The sequence below is a fragment of the Sinocyclocheilus grahami genome, unplaced genomic scaffold (genome assembly GCF_001515645.1).
Source record: "Sinocyclocheilus grahami isolate Dianchi unplaced genomic scaffold, SAMN03320097.WGS_v1.1 scaffold45.1, whole genome shotgun sequence".
In the NCBI taxonomy this organism is placed as follows: domain Eukaryota; kingdom Metazoa; phylum Chordata; class Actinopteri; order Cypriniformes; family Cyprinidae; genus Sinocyclocheilus; species Sinocyclocheilus grahami.
This window is the reverse complement of record NW_015505224.1, coordinates 1,956,385-1,977,059: the sequence shown is the minus strand read 5'-3', so window position 1 is coordinate 1,977,059 and position 20,675 is coordinate 1,956,385. Positions and strand designations below refer to the sequence as shown.

The 20,675-nt window shown below is 35.3% G+C and overlaps 1 protein-coding gene across 3 annotated transcripts in view; it reads left to right on the top strand.

Annotated features, from left to right (window-relative positions):
• The window catches only part of lzts2a (leucine zipper, putative tumor suppressor 2a), a 53,485-nt gene that overhangs the window by 14,701 nt on the left and 18,109 nt on the right, over nucleotides 1-20,675 (top strand). For 2 of the 3 annotated variants that reach the window (XM_016268414.1, XM_016268415.1), the window contains exon 3: nucleotides 1,396-1,510. The gene's annotated coding sequence lies outside the window, so the exon portion shown is untranslated. Of the gene's footprint in view, nucleotides 1-1,395; nucleotides 1,511-15,224; nucleotides 15,808-20,675 lie in introns of those variants that run through there. The other variant, XM_016268412.1, reaches the window with a different exon arrangement.

Below are 20,675 nucleotides of genomic sequence, written 5' to 3'. Positions count from 1 at the left end.
AGTTATGAGCAGGTATTGCGGTTGTAGTTTTTTATTTATTTTGTAAATGAGTGTGCAGCAGGTTTGAAGCACTTTTTACTCCAGTGTGTTGAGTTTGAACACTGGATCCATACTATATGGATATGGTGTGGTATGCTATATGGATATGGTATGCCATTCAAAAGTTTGGGGCAGCTTTTTTACCAAGGCTGTATTTATTGAATCAAAAATAGAGTAAAAGCAGTACTATTGTGAAATATTATTTCAAATTAAAATAACTGTTTTATATTTTAATATATTTTAAAATGTAATTTATTCCTGTGATGCAAAGCTGAATTTTCTTTAGCATTTCTCCAATCTTCAGTGTCACATGATCTTTTAGAAATCATTTTTTATATTCTGATTTGGTGCTGAAGAAACATTTTGTGTGAACCATGATATTTTTTTCAGGATTTTTTGAAAATAAATTTCAAAAGAGCAACATTTATTTAAATGTTTTTTTTTTCACATTGTAAATGTGTCTTTACTGTCACTTTTGATCGATTTAATGCTTACTTCCTGAATAAAGTACTGATTTCTATCAAAAACAGCAGCAACAACAACAACAACAAAAAGATCTGTAAGGTAACTGTAGTGTACCGTAGTCTTTCAGATTTTGCACACTTAAAAAACATTACATTACACTTTTTGTTTCATTCATACACTTACAGTATGTACATAGCAGAGCAGAAACACTCTATGCATAGATGTTTGTCACATGTGATACAATGCACTGAAACTCATTTCTTCCAAATTCATTGACTTCCAAATTCAGGATGTCTAAAAAGTCCTGAGTCAAAGTGGCTAAGTTTTATATTAGTTATTATGGTTTTTCACACAGAGGTAGTGTTGGTTGGTATCCAGTGAGGGGCAGTGTGCTCTTCCACTCCTCTCAGATATAACATGTACTGAGGAGAAATTTCAGTTTCAGTAACTTGAAACTTTCACAGATTATACTGTACCTGACAAAATGCAATCTCTCTTGGCTTTATGTCCACTGAAACCCATGTGAACTCACTGTCTGACGGCCAAATACAAAGAAAGAAAAACTACGGGCCCCTCAGAAAGCCATGACCTTATCATGCTTTCATGGTAACATAATAACAGGCTTTTCACCTTGACACCATGCAACTAATACTCCATAGCAGGTGTGTGATGTACAGTATGCATACTTGAACTCAGTCGTATCGCTTGTAGAGATGAACAGATGGTAGAGGCTCTCTAGATGTTCTCTTATACTTTATTATTGTTTTTACTAGACGTATGGAACTTTTTAATAGTAATTATGAATTTTCCCTCAGCTTTCCTCTGGTGAATGTGTTTTGCATGCTCCAGAACTTCACCTGACCCTGTGTATGTGTGTGTGTATCCCTGCAGGAGTGTGTGTGAGTGGAGGTGGACACTGCTGTGGGACTCTGGGGATGTGTAAAGTCTCCATCCGTCCTGGATCTCTGCAGCATTTTAGGAGCTGCTCTCTGGGCCTTTGTGCAAGGTACGACAAAAGTATGTCTCTCTATCCTTGCTGTCAGTTCTGGAGAAACAGACATGACATATGGAATTGATTTCCATCATTCATTTAGCCCAGCCATACAGAACAAGCAGGCTTTAATGGACCCTGCCATCAGTGTCATAACTTTTACCTCTCACCGTGTTCGTTTTAATTAGGCTCAGTTAATTAAAGACACTAAAAGCTAATGATCTTTAAAGCATGATGAAAATGCACTCAGAGTAGCCTTGGATCAGGGCGAAGGATCTGAAAAGGTAAGAGAATGCATTATAAATCTTGAACACCCTTCTCATGAATATTAATTAGGTGATGTAACATTTGACAGTAGTCATACAGGGTAGCCCCGCCCATACTAACATCTCCATGGAACGCAGTACAGCTCTTCATGTATATTCAATATATTCATGTTTATTAAACATCAAACATGGATGAGGACCGATTATGGAAGGTAAGAAACATATTTTGACAGATTCCACAATGAAAACCGTAAAAAGCATGTCGTTTGGAGAGTTATGAAAATACAAGGTATATGTTTAGCAAGTATGAACCCCTGCACATGACATGCAGAGAACAAAATCCAAGATATCATGGCCACAAATTAAGAATTTGTTTCTGTGACCTATTGATTTGTTTGCTTATTTTATTGTGGCCTTGTTGTACTAACTTGTTTCCTCATTTTAGTGAATTATTTGTGTCCACGATTAAACTAAATTAAGATAAGGAAACAAATTAGTACAACTTAGCGAATTAGTATACTCTTTTTATATAATTGTGGCAATATTTAACTAAATTAAAGTGAGGGAACAAATTAGTACAATGTGTGAATTAGTACAATTTGTTCTCTTGCTTTAGTTCAGTCATGGCCATGATTAACTAAATTAAAACACGGGAAGGAATTAGTACAACATGGCCATGATTGAACTAAAACAAGGCAACAAATTAGTCAAATGTGGCCAAAAAAGTGCTAAAAAGAGAACAAACTGTTGGCACCAGTGGTCTCTAAGATCTAGGCTTAGCTGTGCAGTGACGGAAGTGATTTATTGTGTTTATTGACATGTTCTTCAAAACAATTGCAAGTGTTTACATTTAAGTGTATTGTAGTGTAATCTATGATATTAGTACATTCCACATTTACTAGTCTTGATATTAGTAAATATTTAGGCTTAACTAAATTAAAGTGAGGGAACAAATTAGTACAATGTGTGAATTAGTACAATTTGTTCTCTTGCTTTAGTTCAGTCATGGCCATGATTAACTAAATTAAAACACGGGAAGGAATTAGTACAACATGGCCATGATTGAACTAAAACAAGGCAACAAATTAGTCAAATGTGGCCAAAAAAGTGCTAAAAAGAGAACAAACTGTTGGCACCAGTGGTCTCTAAGATCTAGGCTTAGCTGTGCAGTGACGGAAGTGATTTATTGTGTTTATTGACATGTTCTTCAAAACAATTGCAAGTGTTTACATTTAAGTGTATTGTAGTGTAATCTATGATATTCCACATTCCACATTTACTAGTCTTGATATTAGTAAATATTTAGGTACTTTGAAATGGTGTCTAAAGAAGCAAACATGCTGAAATGATATACGAGTTCAAGGGTTAGTTCACCCCAAAATGAAAATTCTGTCATTAATTACTCACCTTCATGTTGTTCCAAACCCCGTAAGACAAATTAAGATATTTTTGATGAAATCCGAGAGCTCTCTAACCAGACAGAAACGTAGTAAGGACATCAGTAAAACAGTCCATGTGACATCAGTGGCTCAACTTCAATTTTGCGAAGCTACAAAATACTTTTTGTGTGCAAAGAAAACAAATATAACAATTTATTTAACAATTCTTCTCCCCCAAGTTACCGTCTTCCGACATTTTGGCGAGTACCACGACGCATACATGCGCTTTCCCCTGAGCGTAAACAATGCTGATTTTTGTTTTCTTTGTGCACAAAAAAGTATTCTCGTAGCTTCGCAAAATTGAAGTTGAGCCACTGATGTCACATTGACTGTTTTACTGATGTCCTTACTACCTTTCTGTCTATGCATGGTCAGAGAGCTCTCGGATTTCATCAAAAATATCTTCATTTGTGTTCCGAAGATGAACGAAGGTCTTACGTGTTTGGAACGACATGAGGGTGAGTAATTAATGACAGAATTTTCATTTTTGGGTGAACTATCCCCATTTTGATATGTGCTCTGAATCACTGATTAGAAACAAGTGATTTGTAAACATATTGAAGCTTAGCAAAGCAGTGTTTCGAACACAGCTGTCACTAGTGTTTTGGTTCATGGTTCTTGTTGCGCAGGTTTTCAGTGAATACAGATGAATTGCATGTTAAAATCTTTCCAGGTGACACCTGGTTAGGAAACAGCAAAACCACTGTATGAAAAAGTGAGCGACTGCTTTAAATCTGTTGAAACTCAACTGACTAAGATAAACATAATAATCTGCAAAAATTGTGTTGATGTCAATTTTACAGGCATCAGCAGAGTTGTACTCAGTGGGAACAAGCATTTCCTCGCCGTCACAGCTGATTATCGCTTCTGCGGGAGCCTGGACATTGATTAATGGCGTGAATATGTGTCTGGCTGAGTTTTTACCCCACAGGGAAATTTGAATTAAGGTGCCATCCAGCACTTTGAAGTTTATTTTGTACGGGGGTCAGGTTCATGATGGATGACCAGTGCCGAGTGTGACAGTGGCATGGATACTGGCCGAGCGGAGTCTAGATGGGATGGGCTGTAAGGGTCAGAGGGCAGGGTTTGGAGGATGGGATTTATTATTGACAATAGATTTTTGAACATGGCACTATAGTAACACCATGTTTTTGATTCACTACCATGGTTGTGGTGAAATCACAACCAGGAGAGTGCCCTTTTTCAGATTACAGATTTGGCCCCTTTGGCTCCACTCATCTGGTTAGTATGCAGTTTGAGCACATGACTGGCAGTTCTTAAGGATTTTGTGTTTCATGTGTGTGTGTATGTGTGTGTGTGTGGTCTAAGCAGCTGCTCCGCCCCTGCAGCTCTCAATCTATGCTCAAACTCGTTTTAGCAGCTGTCTGTTTCCTTCAGGAGAACGACCTCTCTTCCTCTCTGTGGAAGAAATGGCATCAGAAGCTTAGTTACTGACCAGACTTTGTGTTTTTAATGGATTATATTTTATAAGAATATTTCCAGAGATACACGAATGGTTTCTTATTGGTACAGAGGGAGAAAAAATTATATGAACATACAGTATAAAAAATATTTATTTATTTATTTAGCTTATGAAACCTCTTGATTTTAGATCCAGTAAGAGTTGTTGTATTATGACATTATTACTGTGACACATGTTTTTTAAAAGAAGCACACCAAGGCTGCATTTACTTGAAACTTTAAAATACAATAAATAATTTATAATACAGTAAAAGTAATATTGTAAAATATTATTACAGTTTAAAATAACTGTTGTCTGATTTTTTTATCTGAATTTTCAGCAGTCATTACTCCAGTCTTCAGTGTCACATGATCCTTCAGAAATCATTATAATATGCTGATTTTCTGATCAAGAGTAATTTCTTATTAATATCAATGTTGAAATGTTTTTATCTGTGCAATATTCTTCTTGAAATCATGATACTTTGATTAATAGAAAGCATTTATTGTTGAGTAAAAGTATAGTAATAATGTCTTTGAAACAATTGTCCATATTTGTGACCCTGGAGTCTGGACCACAAAACCAGTCATAAGGGTCAATTTTATGAAATTGAGATTTATACATCATCTGAAAGCTGAATAAATAAGCATTCCATTGATGTATGGTTTGTTAGGATATGAAACTATTTGACTGAGATACAACTATACAACTAACTGAACATCTGGAATCTGAGGGTGCAGAAAAATCTAAATATTGAGAAAATCGCCATTAAAGTTGTCCAAATGAAGTTCGCATTTATGCTAATGATTTTTAGCATAAAAGAAAAATCTATAATTTTGACCCATGCAATGTGTTTTTGGCTATTGCTACAAATATACCCAAGCAACTTAAGACTGGTTTTGTGGTCCAGGGTCACATTTTGTAAAATGTTTCATGTAATTTTTTGGTGAAGTGTTACATTGACATGTTCGCCAGAGATATTATCATACAATCAATGTGTGTTTCATCAAACCATGTCATTCTCATAGCATTTTACACTGGGAGCCACTGCTGTGTTAGCAGTGCTGGTCTGACCCTCCCTACATACCAGTGGAACATAAACAACGAGCATGCTGGGAGTTAATGGGAAATGAATGAAAAGACAGGCAGAGTAAAGAGTCTCTGACACATTGCCTGCTCCCACCTCTTCTCCTGCTAAGATTTACTGAGAGAGTGCAGGGCAGGCCTGAGATTTGTGTGTGCACAGTTTAAAAGACGCCTCATGTTACCCCCTTTTCCTCTGTCCTATAAAACCAGAGCAGTGATATTGTGCCCCTCAGTGATTTGTAATCTTTCTGCTGAATGACACAAGAAGCTTCAGATGTCTAACTGCCCTCTGCCTTCCCCTGCTCTCGCTCTCTCTTCATAGACTGATTAATCACTTTGTTTAGTTATGGGAAATAACTGTCGGTGTAAAACATCTTTCAGTGCTTATGTTAGCAGCTCTCCCAAAGCAAAGATGACTAACTCTGCAATAGACTATAGATCTATAGCGTTTATACCCAATCATGTTGCCAATTGACCTAATAAGTTGCAAATTGGTCCTCCAGCTGTTCCTTATATGTACATTTAACTTTTCCGGCCTCTTATTGCTACCTGTCCCAACTTTTTTGGAATGTGTAGCTCTCATGAAATCCAAAATGAGCCAATATTTGGCATGACATTTCAAAATGTCTCACATTCAACATTTGATATGTTATCTATATTCTATTGTGAATAAAATATAAGTTTATGAGATTTGTAAATTATTCCATTCCTTTTTTACTCACAATCTGTACAGTGTCTCAACTTTTTTGGAATTGAGTTTGTATATTATTCTTTCCATACACTGTTAAAGTGTGCTGAGGCATGATCAGCAAATGAAAGCCTATGACTCTCTCTGCAAAAATGTTTTCATGATTCGAAGACATTATCTAATTTGTCAATGTGACCTTTGCTAATGATGCTATGTTTGGTGTTTCCACCTGAGGTCATGTCGTGACTGAGACCACAAACTCATGAACTATTTTAAAACCCTGGTCTTTCGACCTTTGACCTCACTTGACCCTTTACACCCATAAAACAGCATTTGGCAGCTCTTGGATTTTGCAGCTGGTGTCAGGAACAGGTGTGTTTCTGATATCTGTCTTGATATTTATCCCCTTATTTAATTTTCTTTGACAGCAGTATCCAAAATAAAATATTGCTCAGAGGTTACTCTTTCATTGCTAAGGAAACTTAATAGAGTTCTTAGTTATGTATAATTTAAATATCAACTTTGTGTAATAATAAATCATTATAATTATAAGGATGATAATAATGCATATACTATTATTCTTATAAATAAAATAAAAAGTAGTGTTTTTTATTTTATTATTAATAACAACAAAAACACTACTTCTACTACTTATTATTAGGCCTATTATTATTATTATTTTATAATTATTATTTTCTTTTAGATTTTGATGAAAAATATTTGCGTTCATATTTTATAAAAATGATTTAGGAATAATAATAATAATAACATTTATAGAGTTTAAATAAAATAATGTTTAATATTATTTAAATATTATTATCTATACAACAACAATATATATATATATTTTTTCTATTATTATATCCTTTCCAAAAGGTTTTTTTTTTTCTTTTCAGGAATATTTGAGTTCATATTGAAATCTTTGAATTTTGACTGGATTTGGGAAAATCTGAACACATTTTGAGAACTCTACATGATTAATGAGCTGAAAAGAATCTCTGCTTGCTTTGTTTTTAATCACATTGTCTGTTTAATCTCAGAAAACATTGAGATATTCAGGAATTCATATTTGTAATTTTGTAAGTTTTGGAGTTTTTTTTTCCCTATTATTGGGGTGCTATCAGCCAGTAAGTGTTGTGATGATGGACACCAGGTATTACACACCTCTTTGGTTTTAGTCCTGACCCTGGTTTGCTGTCTTTCCACATACGTTGTAGAGCTGACGTCCACTCATGGGGGATTCTAAGAATATAAACTCTCCGAAAACGAAAAAAATATTTATAAAATATATTTATTCAGCATTTTTCATTTTCCGCACACTGAGTAGAAGAGTAGAGGTACATCATGCCCATATGTCCTCCACTCAACGTCCAAGCTGTCTTTTTTTTACATTGTTATATGCACTCCCACTCAACATAGCACAAAAAGGACACAGAGCTCCCGCTCATCCTTCTCTCCTCTCCAGATCACCTCAGTGGTTTTATTGCTTTTCCATGGCAGAGAGCAGAGCAGTAAAAGAAGATTGGTTTGCAGTGCTCAGACCTGCTGGCAGCTTCAAACATACAGTTTCATTACACGCCATTCATTACAGCAGCTCAGACCAGGGCTCTGTGTATGTTTATGAAGTCTGCTTGTGTGTCTATGTGACATTTCTGGCGCTGTAAGTGTTGTACTGTATGAATGTGTGTTTCTGTCACCGGTGGTGTGTATGTGGAGAGTGTATGGGATGTGTTATGACAGCAGATGTGTTTGGCATAAGCTCAGTGCTTTGTGATGGAGGTCTGTGATCCTGGGGGGTCTGAGCTCAGAGCTAGAGGTGTATTTACACAATCCCAGATTTGATATCCTTCTCTGAACCCATGATTTTGTTATGTATGTGCCTCCAGTAGAAAGTTAATCAAAGATTAGTCTGCATTCCACACTGCAATCTTTGATCATGTAGATGGTAAAACATGTTTTCCTTCTGCTAGGAGTTTTGTCGGCATGCTCCTCTCATGTCCCTCAGGGGTGAAGAGGAAAGATTCATGGGCATCATGCTCTGATCCAACATACATTTTGTGATTTGTTCCTCATTAGGAGGCCCTAAATTCAATGCAGATTTTTAAAAACATTTTTATGCTCATTTTAAAGGGCAAAATCTGTAGGATTACTGTATCTAGAAAGTGAACATGAAACTTAATGTTTTTGAAAGAAGTCTCTTATGCTCACCAAGGCTGCATTTATTTGATCTAAAATACATTAAAAACAGTAATATTGTGAAAAATTAATTACCATTTAAAGTGACTGTTTTCAATTGTAATATATTTTAAAATGTAATTATTTTCTGTGATGGCGAAGCTGAATTTTCAGCATCATTACTCCTGTCTTTAGTGTCACATGACACAAATTATTCTAATATGCTACTTTGCTGCTCAAGAAACATTTCTTATCATTATCAATGTTGAAAACAGTTGTTCTGCATTAATATTTGTGTGGAAACCATAAGTATTTTTTGATGGAAATGTATTTATAGCTGAATTTTCAGCATCATTACTTCAGTCTTTAGTGTCACATGACACAAATCATTCTAATATGCTACTTTGCTGCTCAAGAAACATTTCTTATTATTATCAATGTTGAAAACAGTTGTTCTGCATTAATATTTGTGTGGAAACCATAAGTATTTTTTGATGGAAATGTATTTATTTTTATTTAGAAAGAACAGCGTTGATTTGAAATAGAAATCTTTTGTAACATTGTAAATGTTATTACTGTCACTTTTGTTTAATTTAATGCATCCTTGCTGAATAAAAGTACAAATTTCTTTGTAAAAAGAATTTGTATATTCAGCCAAACATGCTGATTTTTGTGCATGAAGTCCACTAATTAATGGAGAAAGTCAACATGAAACATCATCTGCAACCCATTTTACTTCTTTAATGTGACATATTTTAGATTATACAGCAAGACTTTTGTAACATTGTAAATGTTATTACTGTCACTTTTGTTTAATTTAATGCATCCTTGCTGAATAAAAGTACTAATTTCTTTGTAAAAAGAATTTGTATATTCAGCCAAACATGCAGATTTTTGTGCATGAAGTCCACTAATTAATAAATGGAGAAAGTCAACATGAAACATCATCTGCAACCCATTTTACTTCTTTAATGTGACATATTTTAGATTATACAGCAAGAAAAAATTCTGGGCAGATTTTTTTACTTTGAAAATTTGATTGGCTTGTGAAATGTGGCTTAAGTGTGTCAAGTGGGTGGAGGGAATGGGTTGAAAAAGTGACGCCAAGGTTTGAGACCAAGCATGTTAATACATTCTTATCAAAGATTACAAAGACAGACTTTTTTAGGAATAAAATGCACTGATGAATCATGTCCAATGAGTGCTTTTAGAAAATAAACAGTTTCATGTTGACTTTAAACATCATAAAGTGTGTTAAAACAGAGCTGTCTTATTGGCAACTGAAAACATAATCAAACTGAACTAAATATTTATTAAATGAACACACAAAGGGTGTGGAATATGTCTAATTTTCTGGAGATTCAGCCGAGTTGTGCTCATTTTAGCGATGAAACCCTTAAGAGCCCCCAGCACAACCCGTCTGCCACTCAACAGTTGTTTTGCGTTTTTGCCCCGTCTCTCTCTCTCTCTCTCTCTCTCTGAGATGAGGGGTCGAGTGTTTTGTTGGAGGTTTTGAGGACCTCTCATTTTGTGTGTGTCCATCTGCATGTGTGTGTACATGCTTGATCAAATCAGTGTGTGTGTGTGTGTGTGTGTGTGTGGGTGGGTTTATGTGGGGGGTGGAAGGGGGATTAGGTTCTTGTTCAGTCTTTTGTCCTTCACTATCATTAATTTTCTCTCTTTCCTAACCAACTCTATTCCGTTCCATTTCTTCCCCTTTGAATTGAATAGAGAAAGTGGGACTGGGAAGTTTGGGGGGACTGAGAATTCCCCTTCCTCCATTCATACTTAATCAAGCTGTTCATTAACCCGCTAACAACAGCTTTAACCAGAACAGTACTGGAAGAAACAAAGTTTGCATGTCCATAGTGTTCTGAAAGCAGTTCTTTGCAGATTACTAACTACTTGTTGTCCATTACTGAATACAAATTACATTATGAAAATTGTAGTTAATAACATTTTCTATTACATTACACATTTGAAGTAATCTACTGTAATCTGACTACTCTTTGATTACTTTTAGATTACTTTTGACCTTTTTACTTTGACCTGTTTTACTTTTAACTCGCTTACCACATTGATTTATAATATTGTACCATATCGAAATAAAAATATAAAGAAAAAGAAAATATATTCCATTATTTTTTATCAACAACATCCAGTGCTATAAGCTTTACATGATCAGGGTTTCCCAAACTTGGGATTGTGAAGGAACTGCAGGGTGTCTGAAAATGTATGAAAAGCTGATAATTAAATCCTAAAATGTTCAATAAAAATACATTCTTAATTTTAAAATAAAACAATCAGAATACAACAGTTTAAAGATTAAATATTTTGTTTGTTTATGCTATGTGGCCTCTCAATTTTCCATGTAATTATAAGACACAATTCCATAAAACTGGAGTTTCCAAACTTATATAAACAATAGGCTTTCTCAGAAAGTAACATTTAATAGATAAAATACTAGAAAAAAGGAGAATCAATGAATTATAATTAATTCATGAATAATTTACTGCTGTTTTGTGAATATTCAGTTATCATGTAATCAATTAAAAAGTAACTATAGTCTGATTATTTTAAAATGTAAAATAATTTGATTTAAATTTTCTTTTCTAATTTTTGTAATCTGATTATGTAATCCAGATTACATATAATAAATTGTACCCAGCATGTGTGTAAGCATTGGTGCATATGTGGAGAATGAAGTTGGCCGGATGTACTTTGAGATATGTGTGTGCACTGTGGTTGAGAGTATCATGTTAAGTCTCCCTAGTGAGTATATGTGGAGTGTATGTTCATATGATAACTTCCCTGTAGGGCAAGTGTCCATTAATCACTCGGATGCTCATCTGTTCCTAATGCTTCATTAGCTCTCTTTCCTATCTCTCTCTCTCTCTCTCGGTCTGTCTTTCTCTATCCCTCTCATTCCACTTTTTCACTTCACTTGAGAGTCCCACACTCACTCAGGATGCCTGTATTTACTGTTCCTTGTGAATGCAGGTTAGGAACATAACACGCCATGCTTCCTTGCTTTTGTTTGGGAATGGCCAGTAAATAAGGAATGGAGTGGTAAATGATTGAAAGGGGAGAACAAGTGAATGGGACCTGTTGAAAGGCAAAACGTTAGATAATTGGCTGATTCTTCAAATACAGCACTTCTCTGTCCCAGGGATTGGTTTGTATTAAAATGCTTTAACTTTTATTATATATATATATATATATATATACAGGTGCATCTAAAAAAATTAGAATAGCGTGAAAAAGTTTTTTTTATTTCAAAAAGTGAAACGTTCATATATTCGAGATACATTACATGTAAAGTAAAACATTTCAAAAGTTTTTTTTATTTTTATTTTGATGATTAGAGCTTACAGCTCATAAAAGTAAAAATTCCAGTATCTCAAAATATTAGAATATTTGCATTTGAGTTTCATTAAATGACCATCCCTACAGTTTAAATTCTGGGTATCTCTTGCTCTTTGAAACCACAATAATGGGGAAGACTGCTGACTTGGCAATGGTCCAGAAGACAATCATTGACATCCTCCACAAAGAGGGTAAGTCACAGAAGGTTATTACTGAAAGGGGTGGCTGTTCACAGAGTGCTGTTACAAAGCATATTAAATGCAGAGTTGACTGGAAGGAAGAAATTGGGTAGGAAAAGGTGCACAAGCAACAGTGATGACCGCAAGCTTGAGAATACTGTCAAGCAGAGCCGATTCAAACACTTGGGAGAGCTTCACAAGGAGTGGACTGAAGCTGGAGTCAGTGCATCAAGAGTCACCACACTCAGACATCTTCAGGAAAAGGGCTACCAAGCCACTTCTGAAACAGAAACAACGTCAGAAGCATCTTACCTGGGCTAAGGAGAAAAAGAACTGGACTGTTGCTCAGTGGTCCAAAGTCCTCTTTTCAGATGAAAGTAAATTTTGCATTTGCTTTGGAAATCAAGGTCTGGAGTCTGGAGGAAGACTGGAGAGGAACAGAATCCAAGCTGCTTGAAGTCCAGTGTGAAGTTCCTGAAGTCATTGATAATTTGGGTTGCCGTGACGTCTGCTGGTGTTAGTCTATTGTGTTTTATCAAGTCCAAAGTAAATGCACCCATCTACCAGGACATTTTGGAGCACTTTAAGCTTTCATCTGCTGACAAGCTTTATGGAGATGCTGATTTCCTTTTCCAGCAGGACTTTAGCACCTGCCCACAGTGCCAAAACCACTTCCAAGTGGTTTGCTGGCCATGATATTACTGTGCTTGATTGGCCAGCCAACATGCCTGACCTGAACCCCATATTGAATCTATGGGATATTTTCAGGAAAAAGATGAGAAACAGTCGATTCAACAATACAGACAAGCTGAAGACTCAATAGTGCCTCAGCAGTGCCACAGGCTGATCACTTCCATGCCTCACCTCACTGATGCTGTCATTTGTGCTTAAGGAGCCCTGACCAAGTATTGAGTGCATAAATTAACATACTTTAAAGAACTTGAGCTTTTCTGTTTTGCAAATCCTTTTTTTATTGATCTTAGGAAATATTCTAATGTTTTGAGATACTGGATTTTTTCATGAGCTGTAAGCACTAATCATCAAAATTAAAACAAATTTTTAAAAAATATTTTACTTTACATGTAATGAATATAGAATATATGAAAGTATCACTTTTTGAAATAAGTTACAAAAAATTAACTTTTTCACGATATTCAAATTTTTTGAGATGCACCTGTATATATATATATATATATATATATATATATAATTTTTTTTCTATTTTAATGTATTTTAAATGTCATTTATTCCTGTGATGGCAAAGTTTGATTTTTAGCAAGTGTCACATGATTATTCACAAATCATTCTAATGTTCATTTGATGCTCAATTACTATTGGTGCTTAATTATTAATAATGGTACTTATTATTATTAATGTTGAAAACAGTCGTGCTACTTAATATTTTTCTGGAAACCATGAAAATTTTTCCAGACTCAACAGTTCAACAGTAAAAACGAAAAGAAAGTATTACTTAAAAAAAAAAATCTTACTGACCCCAAACTTTTGGATAGTACTGTATATATATTTTTTGAAACCTTGTCCCAGAGCCAGACTTTTTAAGATTATTTTTACATTTTAAAATATGAAAAATCAACATTATAAAAACAATAAGTATTTTAATTATTTTTAAAATAGAAATAAAAAGATATAAGGTAAATTAAATATAAAAATCATTTTGGTGTAAGTGTGAAATTCATATAAATTATTTAGTAAGAATTTTATTCAAATTAAGTGTAAAACTTTTCCACAAATGTGCTGTCATTTTTGTTTGTTCACCACAACGATTTTGCTCCTTGTTAAGTTTTTGTTCAACTTTAGTGAACTTGGCTATTAAGGAGACAACAGTGTCAATGAAAACATATTGTGTGAAGAAAACAAAGACAAATCAAGGTAGTCATATAATAGTGTTGTTATTTTAAACTATAATGTTGTCAAATGAAAAAAGTGTGAAAGTATTATTTATTTGGGTGTCTTTGCTCAGTTATGTCCTTACCATCACATGGTAATGTGTCATTTGTTAATTCATAAAAAAGTTAATAAAAATGTAAAAAATGGCTGAATTCTCCTGTGATGCATGTATATACTGTACACTAATAGACATTGTTATTAAACATAAAAATGTAAAGTACATTCAAATAAAAGTCCAGAGGGCCAAATTGGAAAGAAACGCCCAAACACCCTGTTGTTTTTCAGTCCTTGTCCTCACAAAGATTTGATTGGATCCCGGTGTTTGCTTTGCATGAAACTTTCAGTGTGATGTCATACAGCACAACAGACTCTTTGTGATGCTCTTTATCTGCACATTTGTGGTGACGGCGTGTGTTTACTGCAGTTTTTCGTATGTTAAAGCATTAACAGGGCATGTGGACATGTGATGAGTCAGTGTTTAGAGTGAGTCATGCGTTTATGTCCCAGCATGCCTTGAGATTAACGTACATATCCCAAGAAAATCCACTAAACAGACGAAGAGTTTGACTTGATTGGAGGGGTTTTACTCTAATCCAGTTAGTGGACAACATACTCTTTACACACAGTGTTTACCTGCATGTGTGTGTGTGTGTGTTAGTCACATTACCCTGTAAAGCCTGACATATGAAATAGTAGTCAGAAAAATAAATAGAATGGTTTATTGAACCTTTAGACAAAAAAAACAATTAAAATAATATGGAGAATATGGAGCTAATACTTAGAGAAAAAGAAAAAGGCTCCTCAATTTTATTCAGGGGCCCAAAGAGAGGAAAAAATATTCAGTTTGGTGCAGTTAATAATATTTATATGGCAAAACAGTAAGTAATGTAATTTTTAACAACAGTATGACAGACGTCTTACATAAAAGTTGTCAATATCTCCCAGTATTTTTGTTTCTAAAAATTATGTATGGATTATCACATAAACCTACATTGATTCAGTCTAGTAAGTGTTCATCTTGAAATATAAAAATAATTCTTGTTTACTTTATAAAAACCACTAAAGATTCTACAGCAAAATAACTTGTGTGCCATGACTTGAAGGGGGATGTTTTTACACTTGAACTAAAAAGTCTTTTACTTGCTAAAAAAGTATAAACTATCAGTCAGATGAGAGGTTTTTCAGCAAGGTTTTGATCATGTCAATAATTTAGAGGCTTTAGAAATTTGCTTATCAAATATGATAACAGTAGGCATTATAGGATTAAAGCAGCCACTGAGGGTCAGTCTTAAAAACAGGACACAGTCTTTCTATTTTCCACACACATCGTAGTGGACAGAGATGAAGAAAAGAAAAAAAGTAGAAGAAAGACAAGGGAAAAGAGAGGGAGTGAGCATGAGAAGGGATTAAATGTGAGTGAGGATGGGGGTGGTGGAGGAGCAAGGGGCCATAGACAAGTGAGAGAGGGAGGAGAGTAGCAGGAGAAGGGGGCGGTACTGTGGCAGCAAACAGCAGGGAAAGAGAGGAGAGGACAGGACAGAGAGGAAGGGGGTTTCTACCAGAGAAAAGAGAGCAAACTTTGGCATGAGGAGGAGGAGCAGAAAGAATGAGCGTGTGAGAGAGAAGGAAAGAGATAGAAGGAGTGTGTGTAAGACTGAGAGAGGAGTAGAGTGAGCAGACTGGGATTGTACCTCCAGGACAGACTGGGGAGACGCGAGGAGGCAGCCATGCAGAGCACTATGGGTATGTCAGCAGCACGACTGTATTTATTACACCCTCCAAATGCACGAGAGTTCAGATTACCACTGCAGCTCACAAGAGCTTTGAAGTGATGTGAAACGAATGATTAACTTTCTCAAAGCTGATATCACTGGGGTGAGAAGAAGCTCTTTGAAGTTTAGCAGCACTGTTAGTGCTTTCTGTTGATGAGAGATCTGTGGGAGAATGATTGCAGGGCACGAAGTTAATGGTAATGTGTTATTTTGAGATCTCAGAGAACAATATGTCTCAAAAGACATTACAGAAATCTCATTCATGCTTCATTTAAGTATAAACTTTGTCTCAGATGTTTCTTCTGAAATTCCTAGTCTTTTCTTTGGAGAAATAAAAATAGGCAACATGAAATGATTGTTGATATACAGTAAGAACAAAGATCTATAAAATGAATGTGAAAGCTCAGATCATTGGAAGAAGTTGATGAGAAATGTTTGAGTTTATATTACTGAGATCTCTGACTTTTGGTATCTTGTCAAATCTGAGCATAGTTTGAAAATTTGAGATCTTTTCTGGAACTCAGCAGGAGACACATGTGAGATTACTGAGGTTTTTCCCATTTCCCAAAATTGGTTTACTTTAGGAAATGTTCACTGATAGTTCTTTGGAGAACCAAAAATGGTTCTTTTACGACATCACTGTAAAAACCTCCTTTGGAACCTTTATTTTTAAGAGTGTGTAGGAATTTATATCTGTTGTAAAGAGTGTTTGTTTAGCTCTTTTTGTAGCTGGTTTGTTTGTGTGTGTGAGCAGGGCCTTGTGAATGGATTGATTTACAGGACTCATTAAGCTGTTAGATTTTTTTTGTTTTGTGGAGACTGTGTTTTGGAAGTACACTCTTAAACATAAAGGTTATTTATTAGCATCTACAGCTCCAAGAAGAACCATCAATGAAACCATTCCATTGCACCGAATGTTCTTTATAGTGGAAAAAGGTTCTGAGCAAAATTGGTTATTTTACGAACAGTTCACTGTAAATGGTTCTTCTATAGAATTATAGTGAAAACCCCCTTTTGGAACCTTTACTTTAATAGTGAATATGAAGCTAAAAGTTGGCGTATGAACAACTGGCTTGGATTGGAACATCCGACATCCAGCACACACTCCAATCACTCCTCGCCCAGTGCTTACACAAAGCTTCTTCAAACTAGTCAAATACCACTAAGCTTCTTGCCCAGCATGCGGCCTGATCTATTGACATTTCGTTCTCGAAAGGGATGAAGTTTAGATTGAAACGCCCCCAAGTATACTGAGATTCCCATTTGTGTTTAAAGTGGATGTGACTCAGCTCATGGCACATTCTTATACAGTAAAAGCCTGAAATAGAGCGGCCTGTTACTGCGTGTCAGCAGCGTCCAGACTCGGCTCCAGATGAGATCACCTAAGGGGGTGGAAAGGTGCTTGCGTCAGTGAGTCGGAAAATAATAGTTGAGTTAAATCACTCTCATATGTTACAGGGCTCTGAAATACAGCCTTAGTAAATGCGGTCAGCTCACTGTCTCTGTAAGGACAGTGTGTGCTTCACTGACTGGCTGTGTCTCACTTTGTCTCACAGGTTTAGGATCTCCAAAACCCCTCGTTCCATCTCCTCTCCTTGCTTTACTGTTTCCATTTATGAGATGCTTTTATGTGCCAAGTATTTATGTAAGGCTGTAGCTTCCTGCAGACGTATATACAGAGGGAGAGCTCATTAACGTCGACTCAGTCTCAGCTGACTGCACTGAATCACAACTTTCCATGCCACTCTTTTCCTCTCCGTCTGAGCTCGGCTGGAATCTGTTGGGACAGTGTCTGTATGTCCACATCCTCTTGCGGCTGGTCCCGCTGTGTGTTTGCACCTTTTCATGACCAGCTCCAAGGTTGTCTTTTTTTCTGTGGTTCACCATCTCTGCACTTTTAAGATGAATTACATATTCATGCTGGCATAGTTTGTCTGAGGCCACATTGGTTATGTAAGCGCTGGTGTGGAATTAATTTACCGGTATGTGCGCTGTGCCACTTTTCTCCCCGACTGCAGTGCATTTCTGCGCTGTGATTTCAGTTTGATCATGAGACTGATGATTATGGCTTGTCAGAAACACTGCAAGATTATTTATTTGTCTCTTTCTGCTGATGCTTGGTTCAGAAAGCTTTGAGAGGAGGCAGAGAAGCCATTTTGATAAGATCAATGGCCACAGCCTGTAAAGAAATACTTTGACTTGAAGAACTCAGAGAGGCTGCACATAAAAGTGATCTGCGGTCTATTTAAAGAGAGACCAGAGTACCAATCATTCCCTCATGAGACAGTAACAAAACACATCTTTCTATCTCTAACATTGCTCATTTTCATTTACAGTGTAAAAAAAAAACATTAAAACCTATTGAATTTAATTTACTTGATCAACCAAAATCTTGCTTTTTACATTAAAATGGATAATCAGGGAATCAGAGCTCATCGTAAGAGGTCTGTTCATAAAACATGGGCAATAATCTTGTATAGGCGGTGCAGGGTCATACACACAAAGACAAAACGCCATCTAGGTAACACACTGCACCAAAATAATGCAATAAACATGAACTAAATAACGACATGTAACACAAAACACCCTAATGTATACTGTTAAAAAAATAAAGATACAAAACTATTTAAATAAAACATAATCATGTGATGTCACACAGGGACCTTAGTTTTTCCCTGTAAATGCAGTAATAATTTTTCTTCCAAAAACCATAAATCTGACAGTCAAATTCCACATAATATGTTGTTAAATCATTTAAATTTTTCACTGTATGGTAAGGTTACAGTTAATTAGTTAAGTTTTTTCCTTTAAAAAAAAAAAAAACATTATTAATATTATTATTATTATTATATGAATTTAAAATAAATCAATAAAAAATACAGTATATGTTTTGTTTTCCACATTCTAGTTAAAAAGTTCCATGGTATTTCCATGGATTTATCTGATAGTACCATGTAAAGAATATGACACTAAAGCATTTTATACTAAACATTTTATTTTGAGCCTTTGTAAAACACAATCAGGCTACATTATGTGCTGTGATTTATTCAGCTAAGTCTGGATAAGTATTTGAGATTATCATTTTTTTTATATCAAAACCTTTTGAATTTGAAGAAACATTGGCTAACAGTCATTTCTGCTGGGCAGTAGCTTGTCTTTATATGCTCTTCGGTAACCCATCTGTCTGTCCTCTCCCCCATTCATAACTGAGAGTCTGGATTTCACTCAGTAGATTTTTTTCAGACCATACTCAGTACATTTTAAATACTTTATCACTTTATTACCATCCTATCAGTGGCATCTCTTAAAAATGGCCACTCTCACAGTAATAAAATAGAGCTCCTCTCCGTTCTGCTGTTATTCCAAGTGTCTGTTTCTGACCACTGGATTGAACTGAATAATCATTAGTGGTTAGAAATTCCTACCGTGGCAAAGAGCAGCTGACTCAGAAGCAACTGGCTCCTGGATGTTACATGGCCATTCCAACGCTGGACGCTTTTGTACTGCTCGCAAATGCCCAGAATTGCAGTGGGTCAAACTGACCAAATATTGTTGACGGCAGAGTGATAGACCGACTAGTCTCACATAGCTAGACTTTCAGCATTGCATCTGATCTGTTTTGCATACTTAGATGTGAAGATGCTTTTTGACCATCATATAAAGCAACCAGTCACAGTTCATATTGTTTTTATATTCAGTTTTTTTTTGTAAGTCCAGTGAATAATTCTTCCTTATAAACCCTCACTGAACTGTATCTCAATCCAGTATGCAGTAGTTTTACCCTGAATTAGTTAACTTTACTATAAACGTGCCTAGGGCTGGACGATATGGCCAAAATTTATATCACGATATATTTCTTAATTTGCCTTTATCATCACTTTTGATAAATTTTAAGCATCCTTGCTAAATAAAAGTATTAATTTCTATAATTTCTTTCCCCAAAAAATAATAAAAATTATACTGACTCCAAGCTTTTGAATGGAATAGTGTATGTTACAAAAGCTTTTTATTTCAGATAAATGCTGATCTTTGGATCTTTCTATTCATCAAAGAATCCTGAAAAAAATGTACTCGGCTGTTTTAAATATTGATAATCAGCAAATCAGCATATTAGAATGATTTCTGAAGGATCATGTGGCACTGAAGACTGGAGAAATTATGTTTAAAATTTAGCTTTGATCACAGGAATAAATTACATTTTAAAATCTATTCAAATAGAAAACCATTTTAAATAGTACAAATATTTCAAAATGTTACTGTTTTTGTTGTACTTTGGATCAAATAAATGCAGTCTTGGTGAGCAGAAGAGAATTCTTAAAAAAAAAAAAAAAACTTACATTTCTTACTGTTCAAAAGGTAGTGTAGGCTGATTATAGATCATATAGATTGAAACAAATGTGCTTCAGCCAGAAAAAAAGGGTATGAAAAGTGCTCAGAGTCGCTGCAGAAAACTGGAAATGTTGCTGGAGACGGGCTTATTGAAAATGCAAATTCATTCTCTGCCAGCAGGAGGCGCTTTGCCTTTTAGAGTGATAAAACTAGCAGTTTCCCTGGTAATGGCTGTAATCAAAGCAGCTCCGCTCATGAATGCTACTTTATCAGATAAAAATGAAAATGTCATCGAAACTTTTCTGAAGACAGTCGGTTCCCTTCAGAGATTCATTCATATAACACCCGTGCCACGTTTTGATTTTGAAACGTGCAGTGCTCATGTTTATTCAACGAAGTCAAACGCCACAAATAAATCTATGTATGGGAAACACTGGTAATATATAGCGAAATATCGGAATGTGATTAAAAATCATATCACCGTTATTGAAAAAAATTATATCGCGATAC